We start from the raw sequence: 14,611 nt of genomic DNA on the forward strand, positions 1-14,611 counted from the left end.
CATTTGTAAATTTCAAAAGCCAATATAAAAAGGAATAGTGGTGGTAAAAAAAAAGCACTCGTGGGTTTAAAGAGGAAGTAAACTCTGATGGGTTTTACTTCCTTTTTGTTTCCCTGCAAAGGTAAAGCATATTGGGCTACTATACATCGCATAGTAGCCCATTATGTGTCACTTAGGCTGCTTTCACACTGGGGCAGTAGGGGGCGTCGGCGGTAAAACAGCGCTATTTTTAGCGCTGTTTTACCGCGGTATTCGGCTGCTAGCGGTGCGGTTTTAACCCCCCGCTGGCGCCCAAAAAAGGGTTAAAAACACTCGTATAGCGCGGCCATAGCCGCGGTATTGCCACGGTATAGCCGCACTGTCCCATTCAGGGCCGTCTTTAATATTGATTGGACCCTGGGCAAAACTTTTCTTGGGCCCCCCCCATGCAGTTTTGCTCTCCACCTGCTCTGAGACATACAATAAATAGCAGCTAGACTCAAAATCAGTTTACTGAATCCGATCAGGCAGCTATTGCGATTGGTTGCCAGAGGTTACAGTGTATCATTACCACTCACTGACTGGTTGCTAGAGGTTACAGCACACATTACGGCTCACTGATTAGTGGCTAGAGGTTACAGCACATGATTTCTGCTTGTTGATTAATTGCTAGAGATTACTGTGGATATGACCTCGGGGGGGCATGATATACATATCAATGCCGCCGGGCGCCGCTATTTACGTATGAATGCCGGTAATTTACATGTAAACACAGGGTCTGCAGGTGAGTCATCTGTACACAACAATAGGGCAGAGCTGGGCAGCATTAGTAGCAGCATTTCACACTGAGATATTGGGACACAGCACAGGACTAAAACCTCAAGGGACGAGGGAATTTAAACCAGGATAGTTGGCAAGTATAAGGCAGCTGCTTTGGGCCCCACAACAATGACAGGGCCCAGGGCAGCTGCCCCTTTTGCCCTGCCTTAAAAACGGCCCTGGTCCCATTGATTTCAATGGGCAGGAGCGGTTTAGGAGCGGTGAATACACCGCTCCTTCACTGCTCCAAAGATGCGGCTTGCAGGAGATTTTTTCTTCTCCTGCCAGCGCACAGCGGCTGTTTTGGGTCAGTTTGCAGGCGGTATTTTTAGCGCAATAAGGTCTGCAAACCGCCCCAGTGTGAAAGGGGTCTTACCTGACACAGGAGATGTCACCGCTGTCCCCTCTTCCACGAAGAGTCCATCTTCTTTCCGGCTATTGCGGCTCCGGCGCTGTGATTGGCCGGAGCCGCGATGACGTCACTCCTGCGCATGCGCATGGGAGCCGCCACTAACTGCACGATCGCCGTTAGAAACGGCACGCTCAGTACACCTGCGTGCCGTAGACATCGGTGCCTGTCTTTTGCAAATATCTCCTAAACCGTGTAGGTTTAGGAGATATTTCTTGCACCTACAGGTAAGCCTTAATCTAGGCTTACCTGTAGGTCAAAGTGGTCTGTAAGGGTTTACAACCACTTTAACCAATCTTGTTTTTTTTTTTGTACAATTCTCCTTTAAGGGGGTGTGGCAAGGGGTGTGTCCTACGCCTGCATACTTTTGCTGATAGGTGTCCCTCATCCCTCATGTCCCTCAAAAAGTTGGGAGGTATGTGTATGGCTAGCCTGTGTCTTTCATAATGTGCTAGTATGCCCTTAATTTGCAGGGAGGGGGGGGGGGGAGTTTACTTTTTTGTTAGACTTTACAACCACTTTAAAAATGGACATGTCTGAAAACTTTCAATAAAAAAGTATTGATTAAAAAAAAAAAATGGACGTGTCTGAAAACTTTCAATAAAAATGTATTGATTAAAAAAAAAAAAAAATGGATGTGTCTGTATTACCTATGGAGCTTCCTTGCTTTCAGGTTATGGCTTGCAGAGCTGCACAGACAATCCTGCAGCTATATACTTTATATACCATTTCAACAAACAACTTTTCAGGCGCTGCGAAGGGCTGAATAGCAAAAATTCTAAACATGACACAGAATGAGGTGCCTACAGCAATGGGGAGAGGGGAGGAGGACCTGAGCCATGGATGGGTTGGGGGATTGGAGGAGGGGAGGGGGACTTGATCTTAACAAGGTTTTCCTCCAATCTGTAACAGCTGGGTGTCTGGTTACTGCTTCCCTACTGAACATGAGAGAGGTGTGAGTGAGAGCATAACTTGAAGAATCAATAAATTCTGCTTCACCTTCTACAGGTAAGTGTCCTGCTTTGGACTTACCTATGCTATTTACTAATAGGGGAGGCAATATTGTCTGATGGACAAGTTATTGCCAGGAGGGTGACGCTTTAAAATCTGATGTGTGGACATGAAGATCTGACAATGTTGTTACAGAGTGGAAATAGTTTTGTCAGATAGTGACCTGTTTGGTTGCAGTCTATGGTAGGACAATATGTTGCTTTATGATCGGATTGGACACTGTTTTACAGATCATGGCTTAATATTTACATTGCAACATCGCAGAATGATGCCTTCAGTTTGATCTATCAATGGGCTTTTGTAAAGAGCTGCATTATGATGTCATTAGCTTTGTTGTTTATTATCATCTTGTTTATATCCTTTCATTGTAGCTCTTCTCTACAGAGTGCAAATGTTTTGGCTAAGCTTGTTTTATTGTGTCCTTCAGCTTAAGCAACTTTTCCTGTGGTAGACTTGTTGTAGATTGCAAGCTCTCTGGCACAAATGAGTGTGAAATTCTGCATTGTGACTGTGTATTCAATGCATAAAATGAAAGCTGTCCATTAAGCCTAGTGCACACAGGCTGAATGTTGGACGACGTGTGTGTGTGTGTATGGCAGCCAGTCAGATAGAAGTTGGACGTGCATGCTGGAAAACCAGCCGCCGACCGGCTCCTAATAAGCGCTCTCAGCCAATGGTTGAGAGCACTGACTGGAGTGTTCTGGCCGGGGTGGGGGCCGTCCCCTTGTCAGAACACAAAAGCTCCCCTCAAGGGAGATCGCTGTACTAACATTAAATCATTAGTACAGCGGCTCCGACCTGAGCTGCCAGTTTGTTTGTTTTTTCGTTCAGCCCAGCAATGTGTACTAGGCTTTAGGGATGAACCCTGGAGTAATCGGGGGTGGGCAAATCCATTTTCCAAGGGGACACATGAGAATCTGGGACTGTTGAGGAGGGCTGAACTTGGGCTCCGTTCCCACTTGTACGACTCCAAAGTTGTGCCGACTTTAGAGTGCAACTTGGATACGACTTTGGCTTTGACCAGTGATAATGGACAACTGTTGCACAGTATAACATGCACTTACGACTTTCATGCAACTTTTGAGGGTTGACATTGAAGTCTATGGCCCTCAAGTTGCATCAAAGTCAGACCAAAGTAGCGGATGAACTAGTTTGAAGTTTCTGCAACTTTAAGTCGCACATGAATGGTTATCATTGGAAAAAATGGGGAATGACTTGTCATGCGACTTTGATATCCAAAGTTGCATGACAAGTCGTACAAGTGTGAATGGAGCCTTAATTCTGCTCAATATTAATTTTTGGACCTGGGAAAGTCCGTTTTTAGTATGTAAACATAGAAAAGAAATAACTGGCACAAGGAATAATAGGTACTGCTCATGAAATAGGTCTCTTTCAGACAGGCGATCAAGAGGTGAGGAAAAGTTGGGCTGCTGAGCCGTGGTTTTAGGCTCCTTTCACATTAGCCGACTCCAAAGGGCCATTTTCAGTGCAACTTTGGAGTCCGACTTTGATAAGACTTTTACACCCTCTGGCATTGGAGCCATCCGTGTAAAAGTCAGATCAAAGTAGTGCAGGAACCTTTCTGAAGTCGCAGTGCCTTCAGTAGTGTCAAATAGAATGACTCTCAGAGATACATGGCATTTCACATATCCTGCGACTTTGGGTCTGGTGAGCCCTGGTTCACATCAGTGCAACTTGACAGTTCAAAGTTGCATGACAAGTCGCAGCAAAATATTCAAATTGCTGCGACTCAGAAAAAAGGTTCCTGCACTATTTCTGTGTAATTTCAGTCGACTTGCATTGATATCTTTTAAATGAAGTCATGCTGACATCAGCAAGCTGCACATGAAATTGCACTGACGTCAAAGCACTGAAGTAACGCAACTTCAAAACCGCACTGGTATTAACCAGGGCTAAGTCAGATCCTAAATCACACAAGTGTGAAAGGAGGAGCCTTGCCACCCACCTGAAATGTAAAAAAACAGCCAGACGGGGCTGATCACATGCCATGGCATTTTTGACATGGGATGCCGAGTTTGAAAAGTGGTATGTCTTGTCAAACTCGCCCATTGAGTTCAATAGGGCCACGCTGCCATTGCAACGATCTCCCACTAGATCCATTCATTCATCTTTAATGGCACCTAAACGCAGTGCATTTTTTTTTTTTTTTTTTTTTTTTTTTTTCGCTCATGCTCCCTTTTGGGTGTCAAGCTTTTGCATGAAAAACGGTTTGACAGTGGAGCCATCGACAGCCAGATGTGGCCCCCGAGGCCACAATTTGCCCCATTGGTTTAGGTTCTGATCTGAACCCACCTGAGCGATCCCTCCAGGAAGCTATCACTGTACCGGGCCAATCGCCTGCAATCAGGGCATTCCCCGCTTCACAGCTGGACGTATAATGTTCTTTCTTGCCATCGTTGAGTCAACCATTCGTAGAATGGTATTGTCACTATGGTTAAAAATGAATGCGTCTTCTTCTTCCCCCTTTTTTTTTTTTTTTTTTTTTCAATTTTATTATTTTTTTTTTACCCCGCTTACCATTAGAAAACGATTGGATGTTCCAAAAATGGAAACTTTGAAACAAAACGGTATATGGCCGGTGTCTTGCCGAGAAAGTTCCCCCCGGCGGATAAGGACCCCCCCTGTACTGCGCAGGCGCAGCGTTTGTGCAGTACGAACGACTAGGAGCTGCCGAAAATAGCCAAAGCTGAAAAACTTCAATCAGCTGTACATGGCGCCTGTGCCCTGGGTCCAGGTTCAAGCCCCTCCATCCAAGTGGACCTAGAGGGAGAATAAAAATGTGCCGAGCGGAGCGAGGCCGTGTCTGAAGCGTGGCGAGCGGCCCTCTTACAGGCACCATGTACAGCTGATTTCTATTCTATTCGGCTTTGGCTATTTCCGCCGGCTCCTACTGCGCAAGCGCTGCGCCTGCGCAGTAGAGGGGGGTCCTTATCCGCCGAGGGGAACTTTCTCGGCAGAACACCGGCTTAACTAAATGAAAGAGAAACTAGTAAGCCAAGCCATGGCTGTCACAGCTGGACTCCGGGTGGAGAATCCCTCAGGCCATTCAGTGGGGAATCTAACTGTGCTTTACCTCACCCTTATTTTTTTTTCTTCTTTTTTTTTGGCCTCATGCACACTGGACGTTTTTTGACATGTTTACAGCAGCTATTTTTGGCTGTAGATGTTTTTTTTTCTGCAGTCATTAAACTCTCTCCATCATGTTATCCTACGTGTCCATGCACACATAGGCTGTTATCAGCAGTTTTGGGCAGTGGCGTTTTTGAGCAGTAAAAAAACCCCAAAACTAGTGAGTCGTTTTTCAGCGTTTAACATTTTTGATCTTCTTTTTTTTTTTTTTTCTTAAATAGTAAAAATTTAACGTGGAAAAATGCTAAAAAAAGCTATTGCAAAAACGTTGAAAAACTCACTGCAAAGCTGCTGACGTTTTTATAACGTTATTTTAACATCCAGTGTGCATGAGGCCAATACAGGAGGTGTGTTACTGGCCAGATCACCTGGTGAAAACAGAGGGGAAAAAGCCTAAGGCCTCGTGCAAAAAACGTCAGTAGCTTTGCAGTGAGTTTTTTTACCTTTTTTCAATGTTTTTCCGCGTTAGCGTTTTATTTTTTTTTTTAAAGAAAATATATATTATTATAATATAATTTTTTTTTTTTTTTCAATGGATTAAAAACTGATGGTGAGCGATGTTTATCAGCGTTAGAGCGTTTTTACAGCTGAAAAATGTCTCTCAGAACCCACTAGTTTTGTTTTTTTTGTTTTTTTTGTTTTTTACTGCCCAAAACTGCTGATAACAGCCTATGTGTGCATGGACACATAGAATAACATAATGGAGAGTTTAATGACTGTAGAAAAAAACGTCTACAGCCAAAAACAGCTGCTGTAAAAACGTCAAGAAACGTCCGGTGTGCATGAGGCCTTAGGCTCGATTCACACCTATGCATGTTGCTTTTGAGCGTTTTTGGAGGTTTTTTTTTCATGCTTGGCACGTTTTTGAGCCGCGTTTTTGCCGCGATTTGCGTTTTGCGTTTTTTTTTTTTTTTTTTTCATTTTTTTTTTTTACAGTCTTAAAAAAAAATTACAAAAAAAAAAGAATAAAAAAAAAAAAAAAACGGCAAAAACGCATCAAAAACGCTGCAAAAACGGTGCACTTGCGTTTTTGATGCTTGTCCATTGAAAACCATTACATGCAAAACGCTGCTTTTTGCATGAAAAAAAGTCCCCGACCCTTTCCAAAAACGCAGAGATACAAAAAAGCATTGATGTGAACATGTTCCATAGGAACCCATGTTAAAAAATTCCCATGCATTTCTGCAAAATGCAAAATGCATCAAAAAACGCGCTAGTGTGAATGGAGCCTTAGTGTGCCTCCACTCTGGATGAAAGGTCACAGGGGGCACCTTTGAACAGCAGCATTGTCAGTCTGGGGGGAAGAAAAGTTAGATGGACTAGCAGATTTAAATACTCTAACAAATTGACGCCAAACTCCAGCTAATACTTTGTAAGCAGTTACAGCAAACAGTTGTGTTCCTTTTTGGTATAAAGATTTTACATAAATGCTGATCATTGTGAGCACCCCTCCTACATTTGCAGGACAGCTTGCTCTGTTGAAAAACGCCCTGCTCGCCAGATCACAAGGTGAAAATAAAAACTAATGCAACCGCCACATCTAACATTTTCTGCACCAAAGTCACCCGTGGAAGTTCCTGACCTGTCTTTGTGATTAATTTTATGGGACTTCTACCCTTTCACTATGATTTAACTGCTGCACTGCACACTGGGTCCAGGTCTCAAGTTTTGAACTGTAATATGGGCATGCGATTTCCACTTCCAGTTTGATGCATATGCGGCTTGCGGTTAATGCAGTCTAATCCAGTTTTTCAGTATATGTAATTTTAAGAGGTCCAGAGTAATCTCTATCCCTTGATGCATATATTCATTGCGGCTGATGCAGATGCTTATGTGGGAATGATGTATTGAAATACATGGTATATAATCTGTTATATTGCACCAATTGAGTTATGGTTTATAGTGTACTCTGCTGGCTGGTTGTTTATACATAGCCAGTATAGTGCATATTGACTCCCATATAGTGCAATTGGTTCCAACATTGCACATACGTAGCTAATATATTAATATACCCTTACGGAAATAATTCTATGGTGATAAAATCTATGGTGAAGGGATTCAGGAGGCCTCCTACTGCCATTAGGATACCTCTCCCTTATATATTTATATTTTTGTTGGGCATAAGTGTAAACAGGTAACTATTTTACAAGGTTTTCCCTACACAAGCTTGGCAAAATAAATCTTTGCTTTTGGATTTATTTTGATTTTAATGGTTTGGTAATTGGTGGTAATGCAATACTCTAGTCCTATGTTTGTGTGTGTATCCATACTGTATATTTGTATTTTAACCACTTCAGCCCTGAAAGGTTTTACCCCCTTCATGACCAGGCCATTTTTTGCGATACGGCACTGCGTTACTTTTAACTGACAATTGCGCAGGTATGCGACGTTGTACCCAAACAAAATTGATGTCCTTTTTTTTTTTTTTTTCCCACAAGTAGCTTTCTTTTCGTGGTATTTGATCACCTCTGCAGTCTTTCTTCTTTGCACTATAATATAGATAGATAGATAGATAGATAGATAGATATATTTATATTATACAATTTTTTTTTTTTTTTCTAGTAATGGTGGTGATCAGTGATTTTTAGCGGGACTGCGACATTGCAGCAGACAGAACGGACACTATTTTGGGACCAGTGACATTATTACAGAACTAAAAATATGTACTAATACAGTATAAATGACACTGACAGGGAAGGGGTTAACATCAGGGGCAATCAAAGGGTTAAGTGTGTCCTAGGGAGGTGCTTTCTAACTATAAGGGGGAGTGGACTGAAAGGGAGTACAGAGAGATCGCTGTTCCTGATCACCAAGAACAGAAGATCTCTGTGTACTTCCCTGTCAGAACAGAGATCTGCTTTGTTTACATAGACAGATCCCCATTCTGCCTCTCTGCGGAGTGATTGTGGGTGTCTGGCGGACATTTAAAAATAATAAAGATGACCAAATGACTGATCAAAATCCCTGCTGGTCCAGCTGAACTTTGATCAGTGGGGGTTATTTATTAAATCTGGAGAGTGCTACTTTGGATTAGAATCTGGTGCGACCAGCCAGCTTCCAGTTTTTAACCCTGGTTCACACTGAATGCTACTTTAAAGTCGCATGATTTCAAAGTAGCAGGTCAATGTGATTTCAGATGCTACTTGGCTGACATCTGTGCCACTTCATGGACAGATGTCTATGCAAGTTGTACATGAAATCACAAAAAATAGTGCAGGAACCTTCTTTTTTTTTAAATCGTTGCAGCACCGCAAAGTTGGAGTCGCACCAAGTTGAACGGTTCCATTGCTGACAATAGGGTGCGACTTGTCATGCAATTTGGAACTGTCAAATCGCATGACAAGTAGCACCGGTGTGAATGGGGGCTAATTGTTAAAGCTTAATTGAACAAGCTGAGGTTAGAAGCTGATTGGCTACCATGCACAGCTGCACCAGATTCTGAGTGCTCCAGTTTTAGTAAATCTGTCAGGCTGGGTTCACACTGGTCCGACAAACGCTCCGACTTTGGGAGCTCATGTCGCATGACGTGTGAAATTTAATGTTTCCCTATGGGAGCCGTCCTAACTGGTTCCGACTTTAGAAATGCTCCCTGTACTACTTTGGTCCGACTTTGATCCTACTTCAGTCTATTGACTATCATTGAAGTCGGATCAAAGTCGGATTGCCGTCTTGCATGATCCGACTTTGGCACGCGACTTGTGCTCAGATGTTCTTGAGGGGGAACTCCGCGCCAAATTTTAAATAAAAAACCGGCACGGGTTCCCCCTCCAAGAGCATACCAGGCCCTTGGGTCTGGTATGGACCTTGAGGGGAACCCCCTACGCCGATAAAAACGGCGTGGGGGTCCCCCCCAATCCATACCAGACCCTTATCCGAGCACGCAGCCCGGCCGGACAGGAATGGGGGTGGGGACGAGCGAGCGCCCCCCCCCTCCTGAGCCGTACCAGGCCGCATGCCCTCAACATGGGGGGGTTGGTGCTTTGGGGGAGGGGGCGCGCTGCGGCCCCCCCACCCCAAAGCACCTTGTCCCCATGTTGATGAGGACAAGGGCCTCTTCCCGACAACCCTGGCCGTTGGTTGTCGGGGTCTGCGGGCGGGGGGCTTATCGGAATCCGGGAGCCCCCTTTAATAAGGGAGCCCCCAGATCCCGGCCCCCCACCCTATGTGAATGAGTATGGGGTACAGCGTACCCCTACCCATTCACCTAGGAAAAAAGTGTCAATTTAAAAAAAAAACACTACACAGATTTTTAAAGCATTTTATTAGACAGCTCCGGGGGTCTTCTTCCGACTTCGGGGGTCTCTCCGGTTCTTCTGCCGGGCTCCTCCGCTCTCTTCTGCTCTTTTGCCGCTCTTTTGCTAAAGCGGAGGAGCCCGGTCTTCAATCTTCTGCCTTCTGCCTTCTGCCCTCTTCTCCTGATGTTGACACGACGCTCTCTGGGGCTAGAATGCTCTCTGTGCGCTCTGCTCTGACTTATATAGGCGGTGACCCCGCCCCCTTATGCCGTCACAGTCCCTGGGCATGCTGGGACTGTGACGTTTTAGGGGGCGTGGTCATCGGGTGATGACCACGCCCCCTAAAACGTCACAGTCCCAGCATGCCCAGGGACTGTGACGGCATAAGGGGGCGGGGTCACCGCCTATATAAGTCAGAGCAGAGCGCACAGAGAGCATTCTAGCCCCAGAGAGCGTCGTGTCAACATCAGGAGAAGAGGGCAGAAGGCAGAAGGCAGAAGATTGAAGACCGGGCTCCTCCGCTTTAGCAAAAGAGCGGCAAAAGAGCAGAAGAGAGCGGAGGAGCCCGGCAGAAGAACCGGAGAGACCCCCGAAGTCGGAAGAAGACCCCCGGAGCTGTCTAATAAAATGCTTTAAAAATCTGTGTAGTGTTTTTTTTTTAAATTGACACTTTTTTCCTAGGTGAATGGGTAGGGGTACGCTGTACCCCATACTCATTCACATAGGGTGGGGGGCCGGGATCTGGGGGCTCCCTTATTAAAGGGGGCTCCCGGATTCCGATAAGCCCCCCGCCCGCAGACCCCGACAACCAACGGCCAGGGTTGTCGGGAAGAGGCCCTTGTCCTCATCGACATGGGGACAAGGTGCTTTGGGGTGGGGGGGCCGCAGCGCGCCCCCCTCCCCCAAGGCACCACCCCCCATGTTGAGGGCATGCGGCCTGGTACGGTTCAGGAGGGGGGGGGGCGCTCGCTCGTCCCCACCCCCATTCCTGTCCGGCCGGGCTGCGTGCTCGGATAAGGGTCTGGTATGGATTGGGGGCGACCCCCCACGCCGTTTTTTCGGCGTAGGGGGTTCCCCTCAAGGTCCATACCAGACCCAAGGGCCTGGTATGCCTCTGGAGGGGGAACCCATGCCGGTTTTTTATTTAAAATTTGGCGCGGAGTTCCCCCCTAAAGATTCATACCAAACACAGTGCCGGCATTGGCGGGGATCCAAGTCGGATCCCCGTTCATTGAAAGTCGGACACATGCCGGCTTCATGTCGCAGGGCAAAGTCGGATCCAAAGTAGGACGGCTGTCGTGTCGCACCAGTGTGAACCCAGCCTCAAGCAAGATAAGCCACACACTGAGGTAGAAGTCCATTATTTTATTGACTTTTGTTGAAGGGACATATTGGGAAAAATCCTAAATGAGCAGTGGCCAATCCGCTGACCATTGTGTTCTAATTGTACTCTGACCGTGGCACCATACCATGTCCTGCCAGGTGGGATTCCTCCATCCATCTGTTTTTGTGGAAGGAGGAATCTCTCTAATGCCCCGTACACACGATCCGAAAATCGTACGAAAAATGACACATTCTAATCAATCGTATGATAATCGGATCGTTAGTACAGAGCTTTCGAGAGCCGATCAGGACAGTTCATCTGATAATATTCTATCGGACTTGCACGGAAATTTTTTTCGTACGATTTTCGTTTAATCAGTACAGCTATCGTTTGAAAATGCAATAAAAATGCATTACAACACATGACATCACTTCCGAATTTTTATTCTGTCGTACGGGAATTTTCGTGACTTTAGTAAACTCATCAGATTCGACGTGAGATTGGCATGCAAAAAAAAAAAAACGGACAATAATCGGGATCGTGTGTACGGGGCTTAAAGCTCTGTACACACGGGCAGAATGTCAGGAGACCTTTCCATTTTCCAAAAAAAGAACGGCTGCCATTCTGCCCATGTGTATGTCGGTCAGTGGCCGGCTTCTGTCGGACGTGCATGCTGGAAAACCAGGAGAGAAAAAAGGAGAAAAGCCTCTCTACTGAGGGTACAAAAAGCAACAAAGTAGGAAAACTTGAACCTCTGTTCTCACCTCCATGGGAAGCCCTTGTAACAGGGTGACAACCCGGAGAGAATAGTTGAGAGATATGGACAGAGCGTTGTCCACCCATAACAGGAAGTGCCTCAACAAGGAAAGAACCTTCAATGGAGGATTTCCAAGTTTTATTAAATGAGACTTAAAGTGATTGTAAAGTCCCAAGGTTTTTCACCTTCATGCATTCTATGCATGAAGGTAAAAAAAAAAAAAAAAACCTTCCTTGCTGCAGCCTAAGAAGTCATGTGAAAAAATGTACACTTTTGTCTGAAGTTTCTGATGAAATATAGCGGTGCATTTCTTGAGATGTGAGATTCCCTACATCCTTATAGCTGTATATCTGCAGCGTGAGATCTAGGGCACTGCTGCCTCTGACTGCTGGTCTCTGGAGATTCGGAGTGAAATTTGGTGATGTCACTTCTTTGCTGCTCACTGTTCTCCATGCTGGAGAAAGCCAAACCCTGCCTCTACCAAGATGGCTGCCGCCATAGAGAGGCTGGATTCACACTATGATGGTGCATTGTATAGCACAGTGGTCATCAACCCTGTCTTTAGAGCCCACTAACAGGCCAGGTTTGCAAGATAACTGAAATACATCACAGGTGATATCATTTGCTGCCCGGTGATTGTAGTATTCTAGTCTGCATCTCCCCAAGGTAATACATAAAACCTGGCCTGTTAGTGGGCCCTGAGGACAGGGTTGATGACCACTGGTATAGCAGGTCAACAAGCATATTAACATGTATTTTTATTTGTTAATGGAAACCTATTAAGCATCTGTTCATCATCTTGAAAATCTCTGTGACCTACCACCAGGAATGAGTCTGTTTCAGCACGTGTGCATAATACTAATACCAACCAAGTTGGGGCAAAGATCATTACAGGGCCAAATGGCAGTGAAATGACTTGGGATAGGCAGACCTATTCCACAAGGCCATAAGTCCTAACCATATGACTATCAACATCTTCAATGTTTTGGACCTAAAGCGGAGCTCCAGCCCCCCCACTAAAAAATTAAGTCAGCAGCTACAAATAATGTATCTGCTGACTTTTACTATTAGGGCACTTACCTGTCCAGGGAGCCAGCAGTGTCCTCACCCAAGCTGATTCTTGAATCTGCTCTCGGGTGCTGGCCCCGCCATTTTGGGTAAGGGACACCTAATGCATGTGTGCAAATCACGCTGTGCTTCCTCAATGTGCCAGCTGCAGCGAGGACCTTACGGCTGAGTTCGCCACTGCGAACTTGGCAGGAAGTGGGAGCGGGTACCTGTCAAAACCAGGTACCTGCTCCCCCCCTACAAGGGGGAAAATGTGGCAGGAGAGGGGGGGAGGCAGACAAGGGGAGCTGCCATTTTTGGGTGCAGCTCCACTTTAAGCTTTGTACTGAGCTAAGCTACTGTGTTGTGCCTTTGAACTGTGTTGGTGATTTGTTCTAATTCTAATCTGTACATAGTATCAAGTGGTCTGCATGTTGCAGTGTTTCATGTTGGAATTGATTTTTTTCGCTTGCTACAAGTACTATATGCAAGACCATCCAATGTCCATCTTATATTACCATACTTGGGATGGTATTTGCAAACAGATTAACATCTGGGTGCATGGCTGATAACATTCCGGTTCCCCTAGCTTCAAAGTAGAACTATAGACATATATATGTGTGTTTGTGTATCTCTCTCTATATCTCTGACAGGGGTTGTATCTCTTCTTTACGCTAACCAAAATGGGGGGAAAAAAATTAAAAAAATATATATATTGGATAGCGTAAAGAAGGAATACAACCCCTGTCGATAGCCTATGTATATATAGTGTGTGTATATCTCTCTATCTCTCTCCATCTCTCTAACTCTCTATCTCTCTCCATCTCTCTAACTCTCTATCTATATCTCTCCATCTCTCTATCTATCTTTATCTCTCCATCTCTCCATCTCTCACGTATTGGGACGCCTACCTTTACACGCACATGAACTTTAATGGCATCCCAGTCTTAGTTCATAGGGTTCAATATTGAGTTGGTCCACCCTTTGCAGATATAACAGTTTCAAGTCTTCTGGGAAGGCTGTCCACAAGGTTTAGGAGTGTGTCTATGGGAATGTTTGACCATTCTTCCAGAAACGCATTTATGAGGTCAGGCACTGATGTTGGACGAGAAGGCCTGGCTCGCAGTCCCCATTAATTCATCCCAAAGGTGTTTTATTCGGTTCAGGTCAGGACTCTGTGCAGGCCAGTCAAGTTCCTCCACCCCAAAGTCGCTCATCCACGCTATGTTGCCAAAAGGGAATCTGTCTGCTGGTCCGTGTCCACTCTGCTTATGCAGAGCGGACACAGACACCGCCCACTCCACTCTATGGGCGGTCTGATGTAAACGGACCGCCTGTCCGTTTACAACCAACTGCCACCTGATGCGATCCACCTGACGGAATGTTTGATCATTCTTCCAAAAGCGCATTTGTGAGTTCAGGCACTGATGTTGGATGAGAAGGCCTGGCTCACAGTCTCTGCTCTAATTTATCCCAAAGGTGTTCTATCAGGTTGAGGGCAGGCCAGTCATGTTCCTCCACCCCAAACTCTCTCTCATCCATGTCTTCCCAGCCTTCCCAGAAGAGTTGAAGCTGTTAAAGTTTCAAAGGGTGGGCCAACTCAATCTTGAACCCAGCGGACTAAAGCCTCCTACACATGCTTATATTTTCGGACGACCGAACGTTTTTTTTTTGTGGCATGCTAGTCTAATGTCAAGTGTCAGTGAAGAGGTTACTCACAATACGAAAATTTTCATACAACAGAATACAACATCAGAAGTGACGTAATGTGTTGAATAGTTTTGTATGTATTCTTTTTCTTCTGAGCATTTGTAGTGTTGCTCTTATGATTTTTCTAACTCTCTATGAGCTTGCCACATCTTACCACTGGGATTTTTGCC

General features: G+C 45.3%; 1 protein-coding gene across 1 annotated transcript in view; it reads left to right on the plus strand.

The window, feature by feature from the left end:
- Nucleotides 1-1,703: 1,703 nt before the first annotated feature.
- The window catches only part of LOC141107639 (G-protein coupled receptor 4-like), a 120,470-nt gene continuing 107,562 nt past the window's right edge, over nt 1,704-14,611 (plus strand). Inside the window, exon 1 of the mRNA XM_073598513.1 lies at nt 1,704-2,215. The gene's annotated coding sequence lies outside the window, so the exon portion shown is untranslated. The remainder of the gene's footprint in view (nt 2,216-14,611) is intronic.

This window comes from Aquarana catesbeiana, linkage group LG09 (assembly GCF_042186555.1).
Source record: "Aquarana catesbeiana isolate 2022-GZ linkage group LG09, ASM4218655v1, whole genome shotgun sequence".
Classification (NCBI taxonomy): Eukaryota; Metazoa; Chordata; class Amphibia; order Anura; family Ranidae; genus Aquarana; species Aquarana catesbeiana.